This window comes from Ranitomeya variabilis, chromosome 2 (assembly GCF_051348905.1).
Source record: "Ranitomeya variabilis isolate aRanVar5 chromosome 2, aRanVar5.hap1, whole genome shotgun sequence".
NCBI classification, from domain to species: domain Eukaryota; kingdom Metazoa; phylum Chordata; class Amphibia; order Anura; family Dendrobatidae; genus Ranitomeya; species Ranitomeya variabilis.
This window is the reverse complement of record NC_135233.1, coordinates 653,683,269-653,697,706: the sequence shown is the minus strand read 5'-3', so window position 1 is coordinate 653,697,706 and position 14,438 is coordinate 653,683,269. Positions and strand designations below refer to the sequence as shown.

At 45.1% G+C, this 14,438-nt stretch overlaps 1 long non-coding RNA gene across 1 annotated transcript in view; it reads left to right on the top strand.

The window, feature by feature from the left end:
- The window catches only part of LOC143809800 (uncharacterized), a 55,116-nt gene that overhangs the window by 30,166 nt on the left and 10,512 nt on the right, over positions 1-14,438 (top strand). Inside the window, exons 2-3 of the long non-coding RNA XR_013222461.1 lie at positions 2,771-2,809; positions 3,341-3,394. This is a non-coding gene — a long non-coding RNA (uncharacterized LOC143809800). The remainder of the gene's footprint in view (positions 1-2,770; positions 2,810-3,340; positions 3,395-14,438) is intronic.

The following is a 14,438-nucleotide window of genomic DNA, read 5'->3' as shown; positions in this document are numbered from 1 at the left end:
GCCCGGTACTGCTAGCTGCACAGAGCCAAACACCAGCCAATGTGTCAGTGGGGTTCATCACCGCCAGCTGTTCCCCTGCTGTGCAGCCGGCAACGTGTCCTGCAACAGCCACGCAGGCACAACAGACCCAAAGCTGCCGCCAGTGCAGGCTTCGGCCTACACTCTGCTCCATCTCCTCCTCCTGCTGACCCCGGACTCTAACACCGCCAGTTGGGGCCCGGTACTGCTAGCTGCACAGAGAAAAACACCAGCCAATGTGTCAGTGGGGTTCAGCACCGCCAGCTGTTCCCCTGCTGTGCAGCCGGCATCGTGTCCTGCAAAAGCCACGCAGACACTTGCTCTTGTACCTTCTGCTCCCCATCCTGGTTCCAGTACCGTCAGCTGGTTCCGGGCAGAGCCTTTGGCTTAGGTGCCTCCCTCTGGGTATCCGAGTTCCACCAACGTCAGGTGGTCCTTGGTAGTGCTTTCAGGCACGGGTACCTCCTGCTTAGTAACTGGGTTCCAGTAACGTCAGCTGGTCTTCGGTAGTTCCATTGGCTCTTGGACCTTCGGCTACCCATCCGGGTTCCAGCACCGTCAGCTGGTTCTCGGCAGTGTCTTTTGATCTTGTACCTTCTGCTCCCCATCCTGGTTCCAGTACCCTCAGCTGGTTCCGGGCAGAGCCTTTGGCTTAGGTGCCTCCCTCTGGGTATCCGAGTTCCACCAACGTCAGGTGGTCCTTGGTAGTGCTTTCAGGCACGGGTACCTCCTGCTTAGTAACCGGGTTCCAGTAACGTCAGCTGGTCCTCGGTAGTTCCATTGGCTCTTGGACCTTCGGGTAGCCATCCGAGTTCCAGTTCCATCAGCTGGTTCTCGGCATTTTCTCAGCCTTCTTGTACCTTCTGCTACATTTCCAAGTTCAAGAGACTAAACACGATGACCCGGAAGACCACCCCTAAGATGACGACGACACCAGAGACGACAACCACCGTGATGACGACGACCCTGGAGACGATGACCCCGAAGACCACCCCGATGACGACGACCCCGGAGACGACGACCCTGAAGACCACCCCGATGACGACGACCCCGGAGACGACGACCCTGGAGACGACGACGACCTGGAAGACCGAGAAGCAGAAGAACAAGAGGCTGCAGAACAAAGAGCAGAAGAACATTAAGCATAACACTAAATATCAGAGCAAAAGATATTATCTAAATTATAAGCAGAAGAAGACTAAGCAGTGTATGGGGGTGAGTCCGTTCCTCCTCGTGGTGCCCCTGGATAAAGCCTGATGCTGCAGGCCAAACTGAACGCGGACAAATGTAACTGTTTTGTGACAGGCAGAACGGAAGGTGTAATCTTCAAACTTTTATAGATAACAACTACGGGAATGCCTGTCACAAATAAGAATATGATGAAGAAGTAGAATATGATGAAGATAATAGTAAAATAAAAAGAATATGAACAATGTAAGAAAAAAAATAATAGGTAGAAGATGAAGAAGAAGATGAATAAGGTGAAGAAGTTGATGTCAAAGAAGCTGATGATGAGGATAACGAAGAAGAAAGTGTGGGAGAAGTAAAAAAGAAGGTGAAGGGCGTGGAAGTAGTGAAACATCAATATCTGACAAAATAAAAAAAAATTAACATAGTCAAAATCTTTCTACCGCCCAACGTCATAAAAAAAAAAAAAAACCTGCTATTCTATTACATTGGGCTAAACCTCTGTGCCTTTAATGTCTCCGCCACGTCCCCCAATACATCCTACATTATTCTTAGTTGTTTTCCTTCATGTAGAATGAACCTACAAGTTTATAAAGGGTTTATTTTAATTCCGATATTTTCGTCCCATTGACTTGCATTGGGATCGGGTATCGGTATCGGATTAGATCCGATATTTTGACGGTATCGGCCGATACTTTCCGATACCGATACTTTCCGATATCGGAAAGTATCGCTCAACACTAATTGTGGTACATCAGCTCCCTTTGCTGCACATAGAGGTAGACACAGGAACACTGGCTCTTTAAATCTTCCACTGGTTTATTAAAGATACTGCATAAACCAGTGCAGTGTTAGCAAAACAAAGACGACGTTTCTGTCCTAACAAGAAAACCAAAACATAACGTATGGCACAGTCCATGTTGCGGCGGGGATCCGCCTGCTCAGGAACAGACAGCAAAAGTTTAGCTTTCCTTAGCATGAAAACACAGCAGTGGAGCTTGCATCTCCAGGACCATCCAACACTGAATGAGCCAGAAGGCTGAGTATTTATCCTCTGAACCCCACCCACTCTACAGATATTAACTCAACCTAGCTCTAAACATGGCCAATTAACCCCTCTCAGCACTTAGTCTGCTGGAGCGTTTTCCTAGGTTCATATCACTGAAGTTAATAACCACAGTGATACATATCTCCCCTCCAGTACATTGCCAGTGACTTTGGCAAAATATATAGAGAGTATTACATGTGTCTGGCATTATATATCCACTCTATATATTACTTGTGCCTGGCATTATAGATCCACTCTATATATTACATGTGCCTGGCATTATATATCCACTCTATATATTACTTGTGCCTGACATTATAGATTCACTCTATATATTACACGTGCTCAGCATTATAGCTCTACTTTATAATATTATATATAATTAATACATTGTGTATAGATTTCTATATGTGTATAAGACGTGTATAGCTATATAATATTATATCGCTATTAATATTATACCAGTAGTATAAATAATATAATGTGACATAAATGTCTCCTCTGTTTCTTCAACAGATTCAGGCATAATGTCATAAATGCCGTGCCAGCATTCAGGTATTTATCTAGAATCTCCCATATTCCTCTGTTCTTCCGATATGAGTCTTGTATATAAAGAGCAGCAGGAATAATTCTGGTGATACTTCTTATAGATGATATAAAGTTGTGGCCCAAATTTTTGAGACTGACATAAAGTTTGGTTTCACACAGTTTCACACAGTTTGGTGCTTCAGAGATTAAGATCTATTAGTTGGATGTTTCTATCATTACTGAAATACAATTAATAGCATGCCACATGTTTTTAAACTCTTATTAACAAATACATCAAGTTTTTTAGGAAAAAAAATGGTTGCCATTCTACAGCATTTGGCCGAGAAACTGATATCCAGTTGCAAGGGTTAAGGGCAGTCTTGAAAAATAAGGGTCAACAACACTATAAATATTAAGTCCTCTGACTAAAATATTTAAAAACACTGAAGAAGAAAACTTTGTGAGAACCAAAATTTGTGTCAGTCTCAAAACTTTTGTCACAAACTCAATTATTGAAATTTGTGAATCAATCATTGTAACTGGAGCTTTATTTTATAGACAAGACAGATTTCCAACCTGGGTCTCCTCGCTGCCAGATCTGGACACGATAATGTAAGTGTAAAAAATTAAAAAGAACTACCGTCCACAACCACAGAACATTCCACAGAACATTCAGAACATTCTGAAGATTTCTCTGGTTATACTACATTTATACACAATTCTTACTATCTCAGGCAAACCTGAAAACATGACTATAAACCAGTAAGAATGTAATACATAGTTATATTCAGTGGTGTACCGGTAATAGAAGCAGACCACGCAGCCGCGGTAAGGCCTGGTGCTAGTGCCACCACTGCACACCCTCATTCCTCAATGCCGATACATTTGAAAGCAATGATGGCAGAGGAGCCGTTAGCTGACACTCCCTCCTCCATCATTCTCTCTGTGCGTCTGACGTCTCAGCGCAGCAGGCAGGATGAAGTCACTATGTTGCACCTGTTGTGCTGACCAGCACCAAAGATCAGACCACATGCTGCAGAGACCTGAACAGTGGGGGAACAAGAATAGGTGAGTATTTTTCTTTTATAAATTAATGAGTATATTGTGGAGGCCATCAATATTTGAAGGGCCACTTAGGAAACAATCATAATAATTAGAGGGCTACTTGGTGGGCCATCATGCTACTTGGAGGACCTCTTGGGGTCCATTATATTATTTGCAGGACTGTGTGGGCCAGTTATACTATTTGGAGTGTTGTGTGGGGGACAGTTATATTGTGTGTAGTGCTGTGTGAGGGGCAGTTATACTGTGTGTAGGGCTGTGTGGGTTTGCCTTTATACTGTTTGGAGGGCTAGTGGGGGACATTATACAGTGTGGAGTGATAGTGTGGGCCATTGTAAAGTGCATGAGCCATTATACAATGTGAGTGTTGTGGGGACCAACGTACTGTATGGAGGGCTGTGTCAAGGTTATCATACTGTGTCTGGGGGCATTGCGGAAGGGGGCTGGTACTGTGGGGTCATCATACTGTGCATGAAGAGGGTACTGTGGAAGAATTCCCTTTGAGTATATCTTACTGTGTTTAGGGGGTAGATTTGTTGGCATCATACTGTATGGGGGCCATGGAAGGGGTGTTCTAGTGTGTGGGAACACTGAGGGGCTTCAGTAGGGGCAAAATTACTTCATACGGGTTGCAAAGTTGTGAGATATGTGCCTCTATGATCCCACTGAATATTATTAATTTTTTGGGGGGAGGGGGTGGGCTGTGGCAATTTGGACTTCTGCTATGGGGCTCCATGATTTCTATTCTATGTACACCACTGGTTATATATAATAAACATCCTGTAGTGGGAGAGCAAGGTCTTCTACCACACTGCCTATAAGAACAGACTGAGCCTAATGGTAAACCAATCCTGAGAGGAACACGGTTGTTCTGTGGATATAAATACGAGGGGCCCACCAACACCAGCATCTATTTCAGCTGGATGGTGCATCTGAAGACACATTCAGCTAAAATGTATTAAGACGCAGAGGGCCGTCATGTTCTTGCACTGCAATACACACTGCTGGTCAATCAAGGGTGGCATGAAAGTCACTTGCGACGCTGCCTGTCGCCCGTACTCTGAAATCAGGAGCCGGCCATAGAAAAAGATGCCACACGTGCTGGGAGCTGGAAAAGGTGAGTAGAAGTGTTTATTTGCTTTTATATTTGTTGAAGAAGAGAACACTATACCGTGCTGGGGATCACATATTACTGGAAGGGGACAGGAATGGTGGATTATACCAGGATGGTGAACATTATTACTGGAAGGGGCCAAGGATGGTGGTCATTATACTAGGATGAGATACATATATTACTGGAAGAGTGCCAGGATGGAGGGCATTATACCAAGATGGGGGACACATATTCCTGGAAGGGGCCAAGGATGGTGGTCATTATACTAGGATGAGATACATATATTACTGGAAGAGTGCCAGGATGCAGGCATTATACCAGGATGGGTGACACATATTACTGGAACGGTACAAGAATGGTGGATTATACCAGGATGGTGAACATTATTACTGGAAGGGTGCCAGGATGGGGGATATTATACGAGGATTTGGGACACATATTACTGGAAGGGGCCAAGGATGGTCGACATTTTACCAGGATGAGATACATACTGTATATTACTGGAAGAGTGCCAGGATAAAGGGCATTATACCAAGATGGGGACACATATTACTGCAAGGTGGTCATTATACTAGGATGAGGTCCATATATTACTGGAAGTGTCCCAGGATGGTCGACATTTTACCAGGATTGGTACATATATTACTTGAAGGGACCCAGGATAGGTGATGTTATACCAGACAGGAGTACAGGTTGAAGAACATTATTCCTGAAAAGGGAGGCATTATATCAGGATGGATGACATATATTATTAGAAGGGGCCCAGGATGAAAGGCGTTATGCCAGGATGGGTCACATATATTAGTAGATGGGGATATTATGCCAGGATTGGTGACATATAAAACTGAAAGGGGTCCAGGATAGGGGGTATTATACCAGAATGGGGGAAATATATTACTGGAAATGATCCAGGATAGGGAGTGTAATGTTATGACCTGGTGGTTAGGGAACAACACTGAAATGACCTGGTGGTTAAAAGGACACATGGACAAGCTCTGAGGAGGTGGTAACTTTTCTGACCGCAAACCCTACTCCTAACGCCAACACTAGAAATAGCCGTGGGACGTTCCTGTCTCTCCCTAGACGCCTCGTCACGGCCTAAGAACTAACTACCCCTAAAGATGGAAATAGAAAACTATCTTGCCTCAGAGAAATTCCCAAAAGGAAAGATAGCCCTATTGACTGTGAGTGGAGGGGAAAATAACATACACAGAGATGAAAACAGATTTTAGCAAAGGAGGCCAAATTCTAATCTAAATAGACAGAAATAGGAAAGGATACTGTGCGGTCAGAATGCAAAACTAAAAATCCACGCAGAGTTCACAAAAATGATCTCCACACCGACTCATGGTGTGGAGGGGCAAATCTGCTTCCCCAGAGCTTCCAGCTAGCCTGAAAATATCATACTGACGAGCTGGACAAAAGAGACCTAACAAAAGCAGAGAAATAAGGTCCAAAGCAAATGGACTAACAAGAACTAGCAAGAACTTATCTTTTGCTGAGATGAACAGGCCATGAGAAAATCCAAGGAGAAAACTAAATCCAATCTTGAAACATTGACAGCTGGCATGAACTAAAGCCCAGAGCAGGTTTAAATAACAAACCCAAGCAAGGCGATTAGTGAAGGCAGCTGCTACAGCTACTAAAGGGAGCATCAGTTCCACTCGAAACCACCAGAGGGAGCCCAAGGGCAGAACTCACAAAAATACCATTAGCAACCACAGGAGGGAGCTCCAGAACGGAATTCACAACAGTACCCCCCCCCCTTGAGGAGGGGTCACCGAACCCTCACCAGAGCTCCCAGGTCGATCAGGATGAGCCAAATGGAAAGCACGAACCAAATCGGCAGCATGAACATCGGAGGCAACAACCCAAGAATTTTCCTCCTGGCCATAACCCTTCCACTTGACCAGATACTGAAGCTTCCGCCTCGAAAAACGAGAATCCAAAATCTTCTCCACCACATATTCCAATTCCCCCTCAACCAATACCGGAGCAGGAGGATCAACGGAAGGAACCATAGGTACCACATATCTCCGCAACAAGGATCTATGGAACACATTATGAATGGAAAAAGAAGCTGGAAGGGCCAAACGAAAAGACACTGGATTGATAATTTCAGAAATCTTATAAGGCCCAATAAAGCGAGGCTTGAGCTTAGGGGAAGAAACCTTCATAGGAACATGACGAGAAGACAACCAGACCAAATCCCCAACACGAAGCCGGGGACCAACACACCGACGACGGTTAGCAAAACGTTGAGCCTTTTCCTGAGACAACGTCAAATTGTCCACCACATGAGTCCAAATTTGCTGCAACCTGTCCACCACAGAATCCACACCAGGACAGTCAGAAGGCTCAAGCTGCCCCGAAGAAAAATGAGGATGAAAACCAAAGTTACAAAAGAAAGGCGAAACCAAGGTAGCCTAACTAGCCCGATTATTAAGGGCAAACTCGGCCAACGGCAGAAAGGTCACCCAATCATCCTGATCAGCAGACACAAAGCATCTCAAATAGGTTTCCAAGGTCTGATTGTTTCGCTCCGTTTGGCCATTTGTATGAGGATGGAATGCTGAAGAAAAAGACAAATCAATGCCCATTCTAGCACAAAAGGACCGCCAAAACCTAGAAACAAACTGGGAACCTCTGTCAGACACAATATTCTCCGGAATGCCATGCAAACGAACCACATGCTGAAAAAATAATGGAACCAAATCAGAGGAGGAAGGCAACTTAGGCAAAGGTACCAAATGGACCATCTTAGAAAACCGGTCACAAACCACCCAGATGACAGACATCTTCTGAGAAACAGGAAGATCAGAAATAAAATCCATGGAAATATGCGTCCAGGGCCTCTCAGGAATAGGCAAAGGCAAAAGCAACCCACTAGCACGGGAACAGCAAGGCTTAGCCCGAGCACAAGTCCAACAGGGCTGCACAAACGAACGCACATCCCGCAACAAGGAAGGCCACCAAAAGGACCTAGCCACCAAATCTCTGGTACCAAAAATCCCAGGATGACCAGCCAATACCGAACAATGAACCTCAGAAATTACCCTGCTAGTCCATCTATCAGGAACAAACAGTTTCCCCACTGGACAGCGGTCAGGTTTATCAGCCTGAAACTCCTGAAGTACCCGCCGCAAATCAGGGGAGAAAGAATCACCCCCTCCTTGAGAATCCCAGCCGGCTCAAGAACTCCCGGAGAATCAGGCAAAAAACTCCTAGAAAGGGCATCAGCCTTCACATTCTTAGATCCCGGAATATACGAGACCACAAAATCAAAACGGGAGAAAAACAGAGACCACCGAGCTTGTCTAGGATTCAACCGCTTAGCAGACTCGAGGTAAATCAGATGCTTATGATCAGTCAAGACCACCACGCGATGCTTGGCTCCCTCAAGCCAATGTCGCCACTCCTCAAATGCCCACTTCATAGCCAACAACTCCTGATTGCCGACATCATAATTACGCTCAGCAGGCGAAAACTTTCTTGAGAAGAAAGCACACGGTTTCATCACAGAGCCATCAGAACTTCTCTGAGACAAAACGGCCCCTGCCCCAATCTCAGAAGCGTCAACCTCAACCTGAAAAGGGAGAGAAACGTCTGGCTGATGCAACACAGGGGCAGAAGTAAAACGACGTTTAAGCTCCTGAAAGGCCTCAACAGCCGCAGAGGACCAATTCATCACATCAGCGCCTTTCTTCGTCAAATCGGTCAGAGGCTTCACCACACTAGAAAAATTAGCAATAAAGCGGCGATAAAAATTAGCAAAGCCCAAAAATTTCTGAAGGCTCTTTACAGATGTGGGTTGAGTCCAATCATGAATGGCCTGGACTTTAACAGGGTCCATTTCGATAGCCGAGGGAGAAAAAATGAAACCCAAAAAAGAAACCTTCTGAACTCCAAAGAGGCACTTAGACCGCTTCACAAACAACGCATTAGCACGAAGGACCTGAAATACCATCCTAACCTGCTTCACATGAGACTCCCAATCATCGGAAAAAAACAAAATATCATCCAAATATACAATCATGAATTTATCCAGATAATTCCGGAAGATATCATGCATAAAGGACTGAAATACTGATGGAGCATTAGAGAGCCCGAATGGCATTACAAGGTATTCAAAATGGCCTTCGGGCGTATTAAATGCTGTTTTCCATTCATCACCTTGTTTAATACGCACAAGATTATACGCCCCTCGAAGGTCGATCTTAGTAAACCAACTACCACCCTTAATCCGAGCAAACAAATCAGAAAGTAAAGGTAAAGGGTACTGGAATTTGACCGTGATCTTATTGAGAAGGCGATAATCTATACAGGGTCTCAAGGAGCCGTCCTTCTTGGCAACAAAAAAGAATCCCGCTCCCAACAGTGACGAAGACGGGCGAATATGCCCCTTCTCCAAGGACTCCTTTACATAACTCCGCATAGCGGCATGCTCTGGCACAGACAGATTGAAAAGTCGGCCCTTAGGGAACTTACAGCCAGGAATCAAATTAATGGCACAATCACAGTCCCTATGAGGAGGCAGGGAACTGGACTTGGGCTCATCAAATATATCCTGGAAATCCGACAAAAACTCAGGAACTTCAGAAGAAGGGGACGAGGAAATTGACATCAAAGGAATATCACTATGTATCCCTTGACAACCCCAACTAGTTACAGACATAGATTTCCAATCCAGCACTGGATTATGTACCTGTAATCATGGAAAACCCAGCACAACAACATCATGCAAATTATGCAACACCAAAAAGCGAATATTTTCCTGATGTGCTGGAGCCATGTACATGGTTAACTGTGTCCAGTACTAAGGCTTATTCTTGGCCAATGGCGTAGCATCAATCCCCCTCAAGGGAATAGGGCTCTGCAAAGGCTCCAAGGAAAAACCACAGTGTTTGGCAAATTCTAAGTCCATTAAGTTCAGGGCAGCGCCAGAATCCACAAATGCCATAACAGAAAAGGACGACAATGAGCAAATCAGGGTAATAGACAAGAGAAATTTAGGCTGTACAGTACTAATGGTAACAGACCGAGGGACCCTCTTAGTACGCTTCGGACAATCAGAAATAGCATGAGTAGAGTCACCACAGTAAAAGCACAGCCTATTCTGACGTCTGAATTTCTGCCATTCTGCTCTAGTCAAAATCCCATCACATTGCATAGGCTCAGGACTCCGCTCAGAGGACACTGCCATATGGTGCACCACCTTGCGCTCGCGCCGATCAATCTGAATGGCAAAAGACATTGATTCATTCAGACCAGCAGGCGTGGGAAACCCCACCAGAACATTTTTAAGGGCTTCAGAAAGACCCTTTCTGAAAATCGCTGCCAGGGCATACTCATTCCATTTTGTGAGCACAGACCACTTTCTAAATTTCTGGCAGTACACTTCTGCTGCTTCCTGACCCTGACACAGATCCAGCAAAGTTTTTTCTGCCTGATCCACAGAATTAGGCTCGTCATACAGCAATCCGAGCGCTTGAAAAAATGCGTCAATATTGAGCAATGCAGGATTTCCTGGCTCAAGGGAGAATGCCCAGTCCTGCGGGTCCCCACGCAGTAAAGAAATAACAATCTTCACCTGCTGAATGGGGTCACCAGAGGAACAGGGTCTCAGAGCAAAAAACAATCTGCAATTATTTTTAAAGTTCAAAAATTTAGATCTATCCCCAGAAAACAAATCAGGAATAGGAATTCTAGGCTCTAAAACTGGAGTCTGGACAACATAATCTTGGATACTCTGTACCCTTGCAGCGAGTTGATCCACACGCAAGGACAGACCCTGAACCTCCATATCAGCACCAGAATCCTGAACCACCCAGAGATTAAGGGGAAAAAAAAGACAAAACAAGCTACAAAGGAAAAAAAAATGACTCAGAACTTTCTTTTCCCTCTTTTGAGATGCATTTAACACATTGCGGGCCAGCTGTACTGTTATGACCTGGTGGTTAGGGAACAACACCGAAATGACCTGGTGGTTAAAAGGACACATGGACAAGCTCTGAGGAGGTGGTAACTTTTCTGACCGCAAACTCTACTCCTAACGCCAACACTAGAAATAGCCGTGGGACGTTCCTGTCTCTCCCTAGACGCCTCGTCACGGCCTAAGAACTAACTACCCCTAAAGATGGAAATAGAAAACTATCTTGCCTCAGAGAAATTCCCAAAAGGAAAGATAGCCCCCCACATATATTGACTGTGAGTGGAGGGGAAAATAACATACACAGAGATGAAAACAGATTTTAGCAAAGGAGGCCAAATTCTAATCTAAATAGACAGAAATAGGAAAGGATACTGTGCGGTCAGAATGCAAAACTAAAAATCCACGCAGAGTTCACAAAAATGATCTCCACACCGACTCACGGTGTGGAGGGGCAAATCTGCTTCCCCAGAGCTTCCAGCTAGCCTGAAAAAATCATACTGACGAGCTGGACAAAAGAGACCTAACAAAAGCAGAGAAATAAGGTCCAAAGCAAATGGACTAACAAGAACTAGCAATAACTTATCTTTTGCTGAGATGAACAGGCCATGAGAAAATCCAAGGAGAAAACTAAATCCAATCTTGAAACATTGACAGCTGGCATGAACTAAAGCCCAGAGCAGGTTTAAATAACAAACCCAAGCAAGGCGATTAGTGAAGGCAGCTGCTACAGCTACTAAAGGGAGCAGCAGTTCCAATCGAAACCACCAGAGGGAGCCCAAGGGCAGAACTCACAAAAATACCATTAGCAACCACAGGAGGGAGCTCCAGAACGGAATTCACAACAGTACCCCCCCCTTGAGGAGGGGTCACCGAACCCTCACCAGAGCTCCCAGGTCGATCAGGATGAGCCAAAGGGAAAGCACGAACCAAATCGGCAGCATGAACATCGGAGGCAACAACCCAAGAATTTTCCTCCTGGCCATAACCCTTCCACTTGACCAGATACTGAAGCTTCCGCCTCGAAAAACGAGAATCCAAAATCTTCTCCACCACATATTCCAATTCCCCCTTAACCAATACCGGAGCAGGAGGATCAACGGAAGGAACCATAGGTACCACATATCTCCGCAACAAGGATCTATGGAACACATTATGAATGGAAAAAGAAGCTGGAAGGGCCAAACGAAAAGACACCGGATTGATAATTTCAGAAATCTTATAAGGCCCAATAAAGCGAGGCTTGAACTTAGGGGAAGAAACCTTCATAGGAACATGACGAGAAGACAACCAGACCAAATCCCCAACACGAAGCCGGGGACCAACACACCGACGACGGTTAGCAAAACGTTGAGCCTTTTCCTGAGACAACGTCAAATTGTCCACCACATGAGTCCAAATTTGCTGCAACCTGTCCACCACAGAATCCACACCAGGACAGTCAGAAGGCTCAAGCTGCCCCGAAGAAAAACGAGGATGAAAACCAAAGTTACAAAAGAAAGGCGAAACCAAGGTAGCCTAACTAGCCCGATTATTAAGGGCAAACTCGGCCAACGGCAGAAAGGTCACCCAATCATCCTGATCAGCAGACACGAAGCATCTCAAATAGGTTTCCAAGGTCTGATTGGTTCGCTCCGTTTGGCCATTTGTCTGAGGATGGAATGCTGAAGAAAAAGACAAATCAATGCCCATTCTAGCACAAAAGGACCGCCAAAACCTAGAAACAAACTGGGAACCTCTGTCAGACACAATATTCTCCGGAATGCCATGCAAACGAACCACATGCTGAAAAAATAATGGAACCAAATCAGAGGAGGAAGGCAACTTAGGCAAAGGTACCAAATGGACCATCTTAGAAAACCGGTCACAAACCACCCAGATGACAGACATCTTCTGAGAAACAGGAAGATCAGAAATAAAATCCATGGAAATATGCGTCCAGGGCCTCTCAGGAATAGGCAAAGGCAAAAGCAATCCACTAGCACGGGAACAGCAAGGCTTAGCCCGAGCACAAGTCCCACAGGGCTGCACAAACGAAAGCACATCCCGCGACAAGGAAGGCCACCAAAAGGACCTAGCCACCAAATCTCTGGTACCAAAAATCCCAGGATGACCAGCCAATACCGAACAATGAACCTCAGAAATTACCCTGCTAACCCTCCTAACAAAAGCAGAGAAATAAGGTCCAAAGCAAATGGACTAACAAGAACTAGCAAGAACTTATCTTTTGCTGAGATGAACAGGCCATGAGAAAATCCAAGGAGAAAACTAAATCCAATCTTGAAACATTGACAGCTGGCATGAACTAAAGCCCAGAGCAGGTTTAAATAACAAACCCAAGCAAGGCGATTAGTGAAGGCAGCTGCTACAGCTACTAAAAGGAGCAGCAGTTCCACTCGAAACCACCAGAGGGAGCCCAAGGGCAGAACTCACAAAAATACCATTAGCAACCACAGGAGTGAGCTCCAGAACGGAATTCAAAACAGTGTAATACCAGGAAGAGGGGCAAATATTACTGGAGAGGGTCCAGGATGGGGGATGATATACCAGGAGGGGCCACGGATGGAGAACATTATACCAGAAAAGATAAATATTACACCAGGAAGTGGCCCAGGATGGAGCACACTTTGATAGGAAAGGGAGACTGTTGTGAACTCTGTTAGCAGGCTCCCTCTTGTGGTCACAACTGGTACTGTGTGAGTGTTGTCTTTGGGCTCCCTCTGGTGGTTTTGTTTGTTTCTATTTAGCTCAGCTGCAACTTCACTTGTTGCCTGCTGTCAATGTGTTCAGACCTATTCTGATTTCATCTGACTACGTTTGGTCTCAGTCTTTCCAAGACAAGCTAAGTTTTGCTTTTCAGTTTCTTACTCATCAGTTATCAATATGTGTTCTGTGTATTATGAGTTTAATCCAGCTCGCTAACATGTGATTTTCTGCTTGCTGGTAGCTCTGGGGTTCAGACTTGCTCCCCTCACACCGTTAGTTGGTGTGAGGGACTTGCGCATTGTCTGAGTGGATTTTTAGAGGGTTTTTTACTGACCGCATAGATCCCTTTCTATTTTCTGCTATCTAGTATTAGCGGGCCTCCTTTGCTAAATCTGATTCATCTCTGTGTTTGTACTTTCCCCTTAACTCACCGTTATTATCTGTGGGGGGCTTTCTATATCTTTGGGGTCATTTCCCTGAGGCAAGGGAGGTCTTGCTTTCTCTCTAGGAGTAGTCAGTTTCTCAGGCCGTGACGAGACGTCTAGGATTTTAGGAACGTTCCACGGCTACCTATAGTTGTGTGTGGTTAGGATCAGGTATGCGGTCAGTCCAGTTACCACCTCCCAGAGCTTGTCTATTGTTTAGTACTTAGCTGGTCTGGTTTTCGGATCCTCTGCCACTGGGATCATAACAGTACAGCAGGCCAAGTGTTAATGCATTGCAGAAGCGGGATAAAGAGAAGCCTGGAGTTGTTTTTTTTTTTTTTCTCCTCCTCTGCTGCAGTGTGTCTAGCTTGTCTAGCTTCTCTCCTCCCCTTAATCTTTGTGTGGCTTTGAATTCAGCTG